We start from the raw sequence: 13,803 nt of genomic DNA, 5'->3' as shown, positions 1-13,803 counted from the left end.
TTATCTATGGGCTTAAGTGGATGAGCTGGAGAGCGGGAAGCAACCACGAGTTTGTGTCTACACTTCATCTCCTGACACGCACCGAGCCCAGCCAAACAGCAGGTGACATTCTCACATTAACTGTCAATTTTGCCTCTGTCTCCACAACCACCTGTGGAAAAGGATTCCTCGTGATCTTCTAAAAGAAGGTAAGTTCTTCATAAAGAGGGCACTGTAAAACAGCAGCCTGTTAGAGAGCAGGAGGGAAGCAGAAAAATGTGAAATGGAACTTACTGGCAGCTCTGTAACCCCCCGCCGGGGTGGGTGGGAGGCTGGTGACTATTTGCTCGATTTAATTTCGTGTGAAGAGGGCATGACTGAGACCAGGCTCCTCTAGACACTGTGCAAGTGCAAGGCTCTGGGCTTTGCATTGCCCAAAGGTCAGACCGTAAACCCTGAACTGGGATTTTGAGTTTCACTAGTGGAGGGAAGATGGTTTAAGTCTCTCTTTGGGGTCGGATTGCTGACTGAGTTGCCACGCGAGCACTTTTATTCTCCCTGGCTTTTCTCAACAGTTGTATTTGCTTTGATTTTATGTGTTTGTGGCTTGTTCAGTTAGGCACTGACAGAAGAACCACAATTCACATTGCAGGAGAACTCAGCAGGGCTGGCTCTTCAATTTTTGGTTTGGTTTTTGACTTTGTCAAGGAGAGCATGGGCTCTGAAATGTCTGTGTCTCTGCCTTTCTTGCTGTTGTAGTCTAAACTGTGTCTTGTGTAACATTAAAATGTGTATTCAGTGCTGTCTTTTTCCAGCAGAGGTGGCAACCTTTGCAGAAAGGCAAGCTTTGGCAGTGCTTTGTACAACCTCCTCTTCTGGAAAAACCAATACAGAAAATCTCCAGGGCGGTTCATCAAAACAGATGTATGAGATCTTCAAGGGACACCCTTTTCCCAAAAGTAGGCCCTTCCTTTATATGCATGCAGACATGTTCCTGTAAGCATGTTTTCCAGAGACATACCTGACTAGCATTTCTTTCTGTGCTCCATGGAATGAAGATCTGGTGCTCCATTGAGTTAGGATCAACAATTCCTGCTTTAAACATGAGCTTGGACTTGTATTGCACTAAATGTTTTCCTTCTGGGTTTTGGGAAACACCTTATGCAACAGGCAGGAACTCGTAACAAGTCCTCTAACACCCACATTTGGCAAGTATGCATATCATTATGCATGACACCTGGAGTCATTCGGGTGTTCAGAAGTGCAGTTCGCTTACTTGTTTTGCACCTGGATATAGTGTCATAGCTGCAGAAGTCTCCCACTGAAAAAAAAAATAAAAGAAGATGTATTAGTTGTCTTTAAGCTGTTGATCCTGTAGCAGTTTTGTGCCTTTTGAGGCAGTGGATGTTTAATTCCTTATCACAAAAGATACTCCCTGCAGCACTGACACACTGTAAGGAGCAGGAAGAAAGCTGTACAGCTGTATTCTCAGTACAGCTGAAAGAAATGTCCGCAGGAGAACCAAAGCCTGGTGGACTTGCAGCTTTTGGAATCTGTCAGTCATTCCTCCACTGACAGCAAAGAAAGGCTTGCAGTATCACCTGATGTTGGATAGGGGAGGACCCCAGTCCGGGACTCCAAGCATATCCCTCTTGGATTTGCTCCCAAATTAAGACTTAAGCACATAGGGCTTCAGGGAGTGCTTCAAGTGATCTTTTTCATGCCATCCCATCCCACATCTCCCGTATCAGTTTACCTGCTTCCATCTTCAAATTTTGTGGTCTTACTCCTTTTCGTCTCAAGTGGAGTCAATGGACATGCCCTCCTACTTAGACCTTGTCTGATTATCCTCTGCGACCTTACAGTGATTTATGTCGTGGGATGGATGGGTACGACACTTTGCTAAGTCTGCTGCTCCCTCCATGTTCTGAACATTCAGTGTTAGCTTTTGGTTCTGCTTTTCATGGTAGTGCTGGGCATCTCACCAACTTCAGCAGAACCATGGTAATAGTAAGGTGGTACTTGTTTTGTGTCAGGTGTCAAAATTTGGCACCAAGTAACCTCCCCTGTAGGGAATATCTCTCTCTCTCTCTCTCTCTCTCTGTGTCTGTGTGTCTGTCTGCGTCTGTCTCTGTGTCTGTGTCTGTGTGTGGCTTTTCTTGCTTCCCACCTACCCTTCCTTTCCAAATTCCCTTCCTCGGGGAATTTCACAAATAAATTACTGATGATCTAGGCATAGAGGAGCAGACTGAAGAGTAGGGTTTAAAAATAGTTTGACGCCTGTAAAGTGGATCATTTTCACAGTTAAAGTATTTTCGCTCTTGTCTCAGAGGAATATTGAAAGTGCAAGGAAAATGTTTTTGCAACAAAAATTATTGGCAATTTTCAGCTAGCAAAAGTATTGGAAGTGCTTGTGGTTTGTTTTTTTTTTTTCTTTCTGAATGCTACTTGAGTGCTGTTTTGTTAAATACAACAACATATAGTTGTGTTACAGAATATATGTACTGAATTATATACATCAATTAAAACTGTATTTCCGTCTTTCCTATTACACTTACTCTGCTTTTCAGTATAAAGGTCTACCTGAAAGGTAAATCAAGATGCATAGTTGTTTCCTCCAAATTATATCCCAATGTTTATATGGGTTCTTTGTGATCTTTTAAATAGTTATTTGGAAAATCACGGTTGTCTCTTTAAAAATGTAAATGCAAGTGGAAGACATAAATAAAAAGCTTGCCTTGCTTTTAGAAAGCCTGTGCATGAGCTAGTTTGAGGACAGGGAGCAGTCTAACACTGCAGTACCTGGCATGGGCTGCAAACTTCCCCAGGAGCAGAGCAAGTTTGATGTGTGTGGGCATCCCCACGCTCGCCTGCAATCAGTTGTTTAGTCATGGCGCTATTTTGTGATTCTTTGGTGGCTGTTGCATTTCTGAAAGGAAACACAAGTGAATCAGATTCTCTTGTGCCGCCAGCCAGCCAAACATCTCAAATCCCACAAGTCTCTACTACTCTCCCATCAATCTCTGCAAGTGTAAGGAACAGAAGTAAAATTGCTTACAGAATGAATGTATTGCAAGGTGAACCCCCTTCAGTGTTCTCTTGTTTCTCATATGGGTTACAAGGCAGCAGTATCATTTACATTGTGATACAATTTCGTACTGAAATTAGAGGCATGTGACGGATGTTTTCAGTCAGACTTAAGAAAGGCCAGGTTAAGGCTTTCAGGCATTGCTCCTGCATGGGTCCCGCTGAAGACATCACATCTCACATTGGCAATTGCTTATGAGAGCCCAAAGCAGGTAGGAGCTGAGCTGGCAGGTTTTGTGGATTTGGTCCTGGAACTGCGATCTTAGGCTGTGGCAAAAACTTTTATCTTGATTAACTCTGTTCCTGGTCTTCACTTCTGCACTTGTGCCATCCTGCGTGTTATGACATCCAAATCAGTGAACTGAATCAGGGGACTGATCTACCTGAAAACAAGTAAAAAAAAAAAAAAAAAAAAGCAGGTGAGGAGTGTGTGCTTCAGCCGCCCGGGTATCATTTGCACAGCCGGCTGTGTGGCCACAAGGCAGGGCTGCTGCTGACACAGGAGCGAGCAGGGCAAGGGCTGCCTCAGCTCCTGTTGCTGTTGAAGACCTTGCTGCCTGCTCTTTCCAGAGGAAGAAACTGTGATATTTACTGTAGGAAGAGAATAATCTGTGGCTTTGCAGGATGTCTAGCGGAGAAGTCACATGGATGCCCTTTACCTTCTCCTGGAGATTGTCCTTTTCATGCAAAAATTGTTGGTTACTGCTTTTCAATTTTGCAGGTAACCTTTGCAGCCATTGCCACATCTAAGATTGCAGTTTAGACTGATCATATTTGTGTTTGCACCTCCTGCTCTCCTCACTATGATGGATGAAGGGAAACAGACTTTTTTACCTGTTAAGCTTGAGGGTGACAGATCAACTGCAAGTCCTTGTTCTGAAATCTAAAACACCCATTTGATCTGCTCAGATGTTTCATAACAGACTATTCTGTATTGAAATATCTGATGAAGAAGAAATTAAACAGATATTACTTCCAATAAATACATTGTAAAGCATTTATGCACGAAGTTTTACCCTCCTTATTTTCCAGGCTTCATAGTAGGAGTTTTTCCTTAGCATGTGTTGCCACTCCACACTGCCAGATGACCTCAGAGAAGCCACGTTGTCTCACATAAGAGTTGAGCAGTCCTGCAGCAGGACTACAGGTATTCACAGGCTTGGTCCTGCATACAAAATCCGGGTATGTCAAATGCTCAGATTTCATTCTTCAAGGATTTCAGAGCCTTTTATTTGGACAGGAATTTCTACTGAATTGAGCTTCTTAGGAAGGCTAAGTGAGGTGCCTGCATTTTTCTTCACATGCAAAGAGTTAAATGATTCATTGAATGACATTCAGCAAGCCCTTGTCACTCACCCTCCACATCAGCCCTGCTTTCCCTTCTGATATCCTGCCATGGTCAGAGATGTCTGATGTTTGTCAGAGACTAACATGTTAGTTTAGGCAGGCCAGGCTGCTATAAATAAAGTATTAACATGTCGTTGGAATTGATCCCATTTTTGCAGCTGAATGAATTGCCACCTCTGCTCATCTGCATGGGCTGGAAGTTTTCACATTCTTAAATACTTCTTACTGGAGCAGTTTAAGCTAATGTATTTTATTGTATTGTTGGTATGCATAGAAACACGGACACGGTTGCTTTCAGCAGTTCAGCTGATGAATGGTAACAGTAACCTCCATAGCTCAAGCATCACAGTATGTGAGTACACTTAAATTTGATTTTGGCGTTGTCTGTAATTCTTGAGATGCTCTTCTTGGTTTCTAGCAGAAAACCAGCTAGTTATTTCTGTCGGTGCTTTGCTTCCTTGAGCCTGCTTTCAGTGCTGCTTTCTACCTTTTAAAACCAATCATGCCTAGTATGTACTCGTTGGAGAAAACAGAGAGAAGGCAGGTGTGCTTGTCCTGAATAGAAGGGTCAGAGCTAGTGAATGTCATGATTACTGTGTGTGCATAAATATGTTTATAACACTAGAGAGGATAAGTTTTCAGCAAGGCGCTGGTTTGGTTCATTTCCTGATTAAAATATGATTTCATCCTGGTCCATTAATTCTTTTAGTGGTAACCTTTGTAAGACACACAACACTTAAACTAGCATGTCTGTAGCCCAGTGATGCGGGGTGGGGGAGGTTTATGCCATAAGCTAAATTTAACTGTTACGATCGTTTGCCATCAGAATTTCGTATGGATGGGTCATTTCCATTTCAATATGGATGGGTCAAGTTCATCCAGACCAAGCTGATCTGTTGTGGTATTCTGTTAGTGATATATAATGGAGGAAAAAAATGTGCCCTTTATCAAGGGTCCTTAAAAGTGTTGGGAAGTTAAAAAGAGACATATCGAAGGTGCTGTTGATGTGAAGCTGAGAGGTGCCAAGTACACACACGGCAGAGAGGTGAAATTGTGTAATCCTCTCCAGGTCTGTCCTATGCTTCTGTGGTTTGCGTGGTGTTTCCAGGGGGTTACAGGTGAGGGTGACCATGAAGTTGGTACCTCTGTGCTAAAAGTATTTTTCGGGTAATTGCTACAGCTCTTTTCCTTTGAATTTCCCAAGTAACTTCACTTGGCTCCATGTACAGGATTCACAGCTCAATGCCAGCAAAAGCCAAGCCAAAAAGAAAGTGGAAGGGATAAAAAGAGTGAAAAGCCAGAAAAAGAAGGCTGAGACTAGCTGCCATTAAAAAAAAAAAAATACAACACACAAAAAAACCCCAACAACTGCAAAACCCATGAGGGCAGTAGAGTGACCATGTGTAATGGTCACAAATGTTGCACTGCTCAAGACAGTGCTGCAGCTGGGAGTAATGCTCTGATACTTCATGTGGTGAGTGGGCAAGGTCATCTTCAGAAGAGGTACTCATTTTCTGTGCAATGCTGTCAATGTCACCTTTGAGGAAGCTCACCGGAGAAGCTTATTTGTTAGTACAGTTTGACTGCCTTTGTCCCCTTCCCACATGCTATATAGAAGCTGTTGAGACCACCTCTCCCCTTTCACAGCAGAGGGAGTGGAAAAGCTGCTGTTCCCCGTTGCTCCTTGTCCTGCTGCTCCGTGCTGGGCTGTGGGCTGATGCTACATGGGGCGGTAGGTGCTGTGCAGGAAACCTTTGTCTCTAAGAGCCCTAGCGCTGCATCCCTGAGGATCAAGAGAGCAATTCAGCACCACTGCCTGGGAAGTGCCAACTGCTGAGATACTGAATATTCAAGCTAAATTTGGTGGCTTAATACAAGGGTGAGAAATCATGAAAAGGAGTGCTCTTTGCTGCCTCTGCCTCTCTCTCTTACAATATTTTTAAAATGGCTGAGTTGTGCCAAAAGATGCGAGTTGTCTTTGAAACAATTTTTAACTGTAAATGTGACATTTCCTCCACTAATCACACTTTCTTCAGGTGAAAGATAATAGAGTTGTCTGACTAGCTCAGCTCTGGGTCTTTGCTTGAGTAGTTACTCCAGAATGAATTATATCTGCAATGGTGGTTTCATAAGTTCTTCTCTTTCTTGTCTTAAGAGCTCAATTCATTTGGCATCTCAGTTTGAATGTAAACATATTCTAAGAGGCTGAAAGGTCAGTAATTTATATGTAGTACCCAGCATCCTTCTGCCCAGTCCTCATTTTACTTTGAGTTGATGTCATAAGAGATACATTGGTGCGGAGAACATCCTGTGGGGTTTTTTTTCCCAAAGTATTAAAAATCCATGCTAATTTCATACCTGCTAATTCTCAGTCACAGGACTTCTTTAATTAAAAGGTAAATGACAAAATACTGTTAGTGTGGGTGGTATGTAATTGCAGCTAATTACTTTTTTATTACTAATTTCTTATTCTTGAAAATCCATGTACATGTATGCTCATCTCCATCTCCTTCTCTAACCAAAAGCAAACCACTCAGTGCCTCTAGCCATATGGATTTCGTATGCCATGCAGAGCAACCCAGTCTTATATGGTAATGACTCAACAACTTACTGAATCCAGTTAGCAGCTTTATAGATCATTACTCAAAGTATCTCATAGTTAAGTTTCATAACAGTCCCACTTAGACTCTCTCACAATCTCCATGTAATTATTCATTAAAGGCAACCATGCCTTCTATCGGCAAAGGAGTGATTCACTGTTAGTATTTCTTCCTCTCGATCCCCACGCCCTACTTCTATCCAGCCTTGCTTCTTAACATCCAAAAGCCAATCAGTCAGCTTACAATACTCCACAATACAGGGGAGTAGTTAAAGACAATGGTCTTGAACAGATTCATCTTTAATGGCAGTAACCTCTTAAGCGTTGCTGCTGTATTTGATGAAGTACTGAAAGAGCAAGCTTACAAGCACAGGTCTCTCTTCCCAGGATCTGCATTATGCTTGCCACAAGGGAGAACTTCACTTGCATAGACTGAAGTTTCTGCTAGAGCAGAGGCCCTGTGAAGGAACTTACACACATATGGTCTGCTCAGACCACTGACCTCAGGCTCAACTGGTGGCAAAACAGTTTGCACTGTTGCAAGATTCAGCTGTCACAGCTGTTTTTGCTTACCTCTTCTCATGCTCTCCTGAATGCATTCATTCATTTCCTAACTAAAATGGTGTATTATCATTTTTAAGAGCAGATCCAACTGGCTGCTTCTGCTGATCAGTTTTAAAAACATTGCTACCTGTGGACTTGTCCTATATGTTTTTAAAATGTCAGCTGAATCCTCAGCTGGCAGAAAGAGATGTCATCCCATTGCCTTCAGTTGATCAGGAGATTGGACTCAGCAGCATTTGGGGACAGCCAGATGGGTTTTTTCCTCTTCCTTATATCTGAGTCTCATTTTGAACATGATGTATAACATATTTTTACATGAACTTGGGGGGAAAAAAAAGGAGGATGTGCTTTAGTGCTTATGTGGATTCAGTGAATTACCAGCTTGTGATTTTAGCCCCTGGTTCCACATGGATTTTTCCTGGCAATGTAAGTCTTGGTTTGTGCTGTTCTCACCTCCGCACTGTGCTGGCACAGTGACTGGTGCGGCCATTCAGTGAACCAGATTGGGAATCTAAGGTCTTTTTTCTTTTTCTACCTGGTCATTTTTCAACCACGTCAGCTCGCTAGTGTGGTTCATCACACATGCAGGCACTCAGGCAGATGTGCTGGGTTAGTACAGTAGGGCAAACCTGAGAAGCAGGGAGAAGCACCTTGGAGACAGGATTGGAGCAGGGTTTGGGCAAACAGCACTGCTGCTCAGTTTTATTGACTCACCTGTGTGCTACTGAAATGCTCACCCAGTATTTGAGGAAAAGAAAATAGATACAGGCTCAACCTTTAAACAAACAAACAAACAAAAAGTCCCTTAAAGATGATCCAGCACAGTATGGATCTAAGCATGGGCTTTGTAGGTGAATGCTGAGCCTGAGCCAGATTCTTTCATTGCTTTCCTGTGGAGTTTCCGTGATGTATTGCGGGATATACAGAATCAGAACTGAGATCTATTGAGATACAAGAGGACTAAGCTTGTCCCTGCCAGTGCAGATGCGCTGGCAATATAAAAAAGCTCTCATCCAGCTTAGAAGTATTTTAAAATGTTTTGACTATCCTATAATTGCCCAAACCCCATGCAGCCTATGCTTTGGGCTGATGCTTCAGCTTCTGTGGTGGGTTTGTCCTAGATCATTTTAACCTTTCCTCATATGGATGTTAGAGTTAAATCAAAATGCCATCGAGTATCATGATACTGATTAAATCCTGTGGATGAAAAGTGTGTGGGTTTCAGGAGTGACATCTGCAATGTCTCTCTCCCTTTGTCTATTTCACACTGCTCAGCAATCTGACCTTACTGGGATGTCCAAACTGTGTCTCCATCTCTTCACTTTTTGGTGGAGACTATAGTGAAAATGTCACAGGAATATTGCAGTCCCCCTCTTCTTCCTCTTTAAGGGCTACACTGTCTCCTCTGTCATCTCTTGCATTTTAAGGAGCTGTATTCCCTCACCGATTCCACACAGCCAGCACCTGAGTTTGTTCAGCCATCTCTGCAGAGACGTGGTGTCGCTGGCTGGGGAGAAGACTGTGTGTGAGAGCAAAGTGGAAAGACACAGTGGATGCAGGTGATTCAGAAGGGAGCATGAGTAGCATTGCAACCCTGTCAGCAGTGGGTGCCTAATCATTTTCATATTCTTTGGTACTGCGTATGTTTAAAACCACAAATGTTAGAACACCAGCCATCCTGGCTAGGTGTGACAAGAAATAGGCAAAGCAGAGAACAAACTCTGCTGATCTTAAGACCTCCTGGTGACACTTGGTGAGGTGACTGTTCAGGTGTAGCAGTTACCTGTAATCTCGGGAGCATCTCTTTCCTTCTTTGTTATTGTAGTTCAGATTAAGAAGATCTACTAGCAGAAACGATGGCGTTTTAGGTCATGCCACCAAATTGCTGCATCTTATGTGTATTAAATACTAATCTCTTCTATACCTCTGAAGTCAGTAATGTACGAATAACTTGAGTTCATTTCAGTTAGCTATCTGGATTAATAGGTGCTGTCTGGGTGCAGCTGTATGCAGCCTACACTGAATTACCTGCAAGTGAGGCAGGTGTGTGGGCCGTGGTGCAGGAGCCTGTGGCGTGTATCAGTCTTTCTGCTATGACTTAGATAATCAAGAATTTCATCTTTTTGAGGAGGAGAGAGAGGAGCGTATATGTCTCAAACCTGTTTAAGGGAGTCTCCAGTTCAGCGAACAAGAGACTGAAGTACTTTCAAAGCAGTACGTGCCCCCATTAAGCCATTTTTCATTACTGTACAGGCATGAGTCATAAATAGTTTATTTGTTCCTTGGCAACTTCATATTTCATGTAAGAATGAAAGAACACATATGCAATGGAACTTTTATGAGATCAACATACAATCCTTGAAAAAGATTTAGTAAAAACATCAAGATTTCCCCAAAACTGGTGATCTTATCAATCCAAGCAAACTTGCAAAGGTTAATAAAAAGCTAGGCTTTGCAGCAAGGACTTTGAATGTGTATATGCACACATATATACATATTCTTACAAAAGTATATGGAGTATTTTTTCCTGCAAAAGGCAGTGTAGGCAGATAAAATGAGAGACAGCTCCTTCCTCACAGCTATTGTATGCATAAGGAAGAGGTGCAATAAGTGAATGTGGAACAGCAAGTGAGTGAGAATGGGGAGCCCAGGATAACATGCATGAGGGAAACACAGCTGGTTATTCAGAGCACTATACTGAGGCTCCGTAAGATGAGATTTCTATTCTGTTTCTGTGTGTTTCTGTTACGACGTTAGCTGATCTCAGTATGTCCTCAGACATTTCCTTTGTATTTTTCAGCCTCTCTACTTGCAACAGGGCATGAAGTTATTCAGTTTCTATGTCAAAAGGCCGTAGTCCCCAGAGTGATTGTCCTCCTGAGGGTCAGCCAGCCTTCACTCCAGGATTGGTGTCTCAGATGTCTCCTAGTCCCTGAACTTCCCCAAATTGCCTTGGGGTGCAGATTTCCAACAGGCTTGGTTGCAGCATTGTTTTGTTAGAAGAAAGACTTTGTCCTTATTTTGAGATTCCCTGGGGTTAAATGTGAACTTAGGAAACTGAAAGCAAAGGGTTAACCTCTTGATATAAAGTCAGAAAAGCATAAAAGAGAAAGATGCAGTTCAGCCTGTCAAGGATGTGCAGCATCTTCTGTGGCTGTTCCTTAGAGCTTTCCTAAGGCATCTCTCAGCCCTGAAGCAAAGGGGACAAACAGCTGAGTGACATTCTCCCTTTGGGATGCTCTCCTACAGGGTGGACTTCTCTGGGGGTTTTGTTTGATTGGCTTTAGGCAGTGACAGGTAACTCGGCAGCTCTTTGCTTTCCTATCTGCTGTATTTCAACATTGGCCTGTAAGGCTAACAGAAGGGTTGCTGCCCTAGAAAGGTTACATCATTTTCAGGGGATTCCTTTCCCCTCTGTCTGTTGTCTCTGCTGTTCCTCTTCAGAAGTTTTTCACTGTTTGCTTTATTTCCTGGGAATCTAGTATTAGTAACATAGAGCTCTTTTTCCAAGTATAGCAGCTATGGTTTGTATTTCCTACCTCCTTGGCTTCCTGAACTGGTTTTTTTCCTGATGTCCTTTTAATGCAATGGGATGAACAAATACACAATGTGTATTCAGTTGGAGCTACAAGGAGCTATCTTTGCTGCTCAATCACTTTCTGCATTTTAAAGACCGTTATATTATTTTATGCTAAAGAGTTGAAGAGTACTGCCACCTAGTTCATCCTCCTACTCCAAAACAGGATTAGCTCTACTTATAGCATTCCTGACAGACACTTGTATAACCAGTCCTTAAAGATTTCCAGCAATGGGGACCCCACCACCTCTCCAAGCATATTTTCAATGTGAATATTTCTGCAATATGAGCTCATTACTTTTGTCTCCTGCCATTTGTGAATGTTGATGAACAGATTATTACCTAACTCTGCAGCAGCGTTTTATCTATTTGAAGGGTGTTTTTGTGCTCTCTCTTCTTTAGGCTGAGCAACCTGTGTTCTCTCAGTCTTCCCTTATAATTTGTGTTATCTAGACATCTGCTTGTTCTCATTGCTCCCCAGTGATCTGCCTCCAGTTGCCTCACATCTTTCTTGAGGTGTGGAGAGGGTACTTCAGCTGAGCCAGCAGCGGCGTTGAGTAGGGCAGAAGAATGTCACTCTGGCTGCATTCCAGCAGTTCATCCTGGAGTGGTGCTTGCTTAGCTTAAAGCAGCACAACAACATCACAGGTTCACCTTCAGCTCCTGATTCTGTGTGGTCCTTAGATGCTTTGTGCAGCACTGCTGTATGCCCAGTTGTTTCCCATCCTCTCTGCATGCAGCTCGTTTTTTCTTGGCTAAATACAGAAGCTTACACTTGTCCTGGTTGAACTGTACGCTTCAGCTTTTTCAGTCTGTCAAGATTATTCTGATCTTGTCCTCAGGTATACTTACTGTTTTACCCAGCTTAATGTAATCCACCAGTTAAAACCCACTTCTGTTGCATCCCCTATTCCATTAATGAAAATATTCCATCATCCAAGAGCCAGGATAAAGAACCCTACAAGAATGATCCTTCAGATTTGGCTATGAACAGTGGATAACTGCTTCCAGAAGCAACAAATTATTGGCAGCTACTCCAGCCATTTGGAATATCACCTTTTAGTAGTAATCATTGATCACTAGTTTTCTCATCTACCTTCATGCAATTCCCTCCAAGGTGAAACGTTTAGAAAGACGGATTTTGTACTACCTGATTTTATGAAATGGATTTAGTATTTTTCTTCTTTTTTTTTTCACCTTTTGTAAAAAATTTTCCTAAGCTTTTTCAACTTTGAAACTGCTTGAAACTGCCAATGGATCCATATTTTGTGGCATATTGATCTTAGACCATTTTTTTTCAATCTGGTTTAGCTGACTGAAGATACGTGCCATATGCACATACACACCCCTACACGTGCAGCTGCCCGCCTTGGTGTTTTGCTGCTTCCTGCAATTTATTGGTTATTGACTTATTAGCCTGTTGCCCCTTTATAGAGGGAAATGAGTTGTTTTGACTAGATTTGCTGGATACAACCATGTTTTCTGGTTTTGGTCTTTTTTATTTCTATTGCATGCTTAAAAGTGGTTTGGTTATGTGCACCAGAGTCTTTCTAGGAATTTAAAGTAAAAGAAAATGGTCCATAGCTCCTATGGCTTCCTAGGGTTTTTTTCCATTTTCAAAAATAAGCACTCTGTTTGACCTTTTCCAAACATTTGGTACCCTACTTGTCCTCCATGAACTCTCAAAGGCAACTGATAACAGCTCTGAGATTTCTTCTGCTCATTCCTAAAGTATCTTAGGGCAAAGTTCATCTCTTGGACAATTCGAGAATATTTGATTTACTCTAGTGCTCCCTGCGTGTTCCCCATTCTGAGCTGAAATCTTATCCTTCCTTTGCTGGTATTAATTCCTGCTCTAGTGGGAGGATCACTTCGCCTTTTTTAGTGAAGTCTTAGCAAAAATGGTATTTTGATCTTCCTAGTGTAATATCTCCTTGGCTTTATTTCCTTTATTGAGGGGCAGACCAATAATTTCATTGTACTTACAGGATGATGCATCTTATTTTGTGCCCTGACCTTTTAGTCTTCGTGCCCACATGGTGTTTAAATGTATGATGCTCCTATCAACTTACCACAGGAGGCATCCACTGTGCACACATCCTATCACATTTACATTTTTCTTTTCATTTGTCTTTTCATAAAGAGTACCCATAATATTAAGGGGGCAACACGCCAAACATGGCAGTCAATTTTCCAAACTAATGCTCATTTTGACAGCTGTAAACATTCTGGCCAATGTGCCTGATTGGTATATGTTGTCATCATTTGGCTAGTTTCAATGGTGCTGTGACATTTTCCCCACTGTTATATTCAAAACAATCAGGCAAGCCTCACCTACAAGACACAGGCTTTGTCTGTCATCATGGACCTAATGTATTACTTGTGCAAACAGGATCCAGCAAGAGAAATGTTTAACAGCCAGTTTTTCTGTGTGCTAACAGTAGTTTAATTTGCTGGCCAGTAGTTATGCTTACTTTGGGGACTTTTTCCATGTTGTCTTCCCAAGGCAGCAACTGTCAGAAAAGCAATGACAACAGGTTTCTTGTGACTGTCTGCGTGGAACCACGCTACCCTTAGGGAGGGAAAGTGGGGAATTTCTGCATCTCCAAAACAAATCTAGTTAGCCAGAATAAGCTTGGTAAAACCTGAC

At 42.3% G+C, this 13,803-nt stretch overlaps 1 protein-coding gene across 5 annotated transcripts in view; it reads left to right on the top strand.

Annotated features, from left to right (window-relative positions):
- Window positions 1-13,803, top strand: part of FARS2 (phenylalanyl-tRNA synthetase 2, mitochondrial) — a 249,543-nt gene that overhangs the window by 225,210 nt on the left and 10,530 nt on the right. The gene's annotated exons all lie outside the window — the stretch shown is intronic.

Source organism: Falco naumanni, chromosome 3 (genome assembly GCF_017639655.2).
Source record: "Falco naumanni isolate bFalNau1 chromosome 3, bFalNau1.pat, whole genome shotgun sequence".
NCBI classification, from domain to species: Eukaryota; Metazoa; Chordata; class Aves; order Falconiformes; family Falconidae; genus Falco; species Falco naumanni.
Note: the sequence above shows the minus strand (reverse complement) of the source record. Positions and strands in the feature narration are given on the sequence as shown.